At 55.4% G+C, this 1,012-nt stretch overlaps 1 protein-coding gene across 1 annotated transcript in view; it reads right to left on the reverse strand.

The window, feature by feature from the left end:
• The window catches only part of LOC104489220 (protein EFR3 homolog B-like), a gene marked incomplete at its 3' end in the record, with an annotated part of 12,464 nt that overhangs the window by 10,605 nt on the left and 847 nt on the right, over positions 1 to 1,012 (reverse strand). The window lies entirely within an intron of this gene.

Consider the following 1,012-nt stretch of genomic DNA (forward strand, 5'->3'; position numbering starts at 1 on the left):
CCGCCGTCTCAGCATGGGCCACGAGCTCTCCCTGCAAAATGGCTGGAGAGTTTCCCCCTAAACACTCCTGTTAGCCGACGCCGCTGGGTCCCCTCCACCTCCCGCAGCCTCCTTGGTGATTATGTCACCTCCAGAAATGTGACTTTAGGGTATTTTAGGATTCATGCATATTCGCAGCCCTGGGAGAGGAGCAAAGAGCCCAGCCGTGTTCCCAATCCTCCACCCGCATCCTGAGGGATGAAGCTGAAGACACTGGGTGGATCCCAGTAATAATTACTGCGTAGTTAAACCTGACGCCTTCCGTCTCACCTAATATGACCTCCTCTCCCAGAAGCATCAGATTTTTAAGGCCTCACCTAAAGAAAGCAGCAGTGGGAGAGAGATCCACCTGCCCAGAGAGGGGACCCGGCTGCCCCATCAATCCCATGGGGCAGGAGGATGAACACGGTCTGGATGCGCAAGGCAGGAATGTTGCTTGACCCAAAGCTCATCAGGTCACCAGTGGGCAAGATCCCACCATGCCCCAGCAGCATGACAGGGCTTCCAATAGAGCAGAGGCTCTCTGCCGTGTGCTAAGAGGGCTGAGCAGCCCTCAGCAGGGCACTCAGAGGGTCTCCCTTACTCTGCTTGCGTGAAAGTTTCCTGTCCCAAACTCAGCTCTGCTCAGCCCGGCCAGGCACAGGGAAACCAGGAACCCTTAAAAAATGGCACAGACCTTGAGGAAAGGGGGAGATTTTCCCTTGTTTTATTTCTCCCCTCCATGGCTTCTCCAAAGAGCAACAAACCCAAGCCTGGTCCTGATGAAATCAGGGACCCCTCACAGCACCAAACCCTAATATTGGGGCTAGCAACAACTCCCACCCCAGCCAGGCTACCTGATGAGGGTCTCAGTCAGATATTTTTTCTTCCAGACACCCCGTTCCCTTTAGCACCCACCACATCAACCCCCTGCACCTCGGACGACAAGCTCCAGTCCCCAGCAAGGCACCAAGAGGCAGCATTCCCCCCACAC

The sequence above is a fragment of the Buceros rhinoceros genome, unplaced genomic scaffold (genome assembly GCF_000710305.1).
Source record: "Buceros rhinoceros silvestris isolate BGI_N320 unplaced genomic scaffold, ASM71030v1 scaffold542, whole genome shotgun sequence".
NCBI classification, from domain to species: Eukaryota; Metazoa; Chordata; class Aves; order Bucerotiformes; family Bucerotidae; genus Buceros; species Buceros rhinoceros.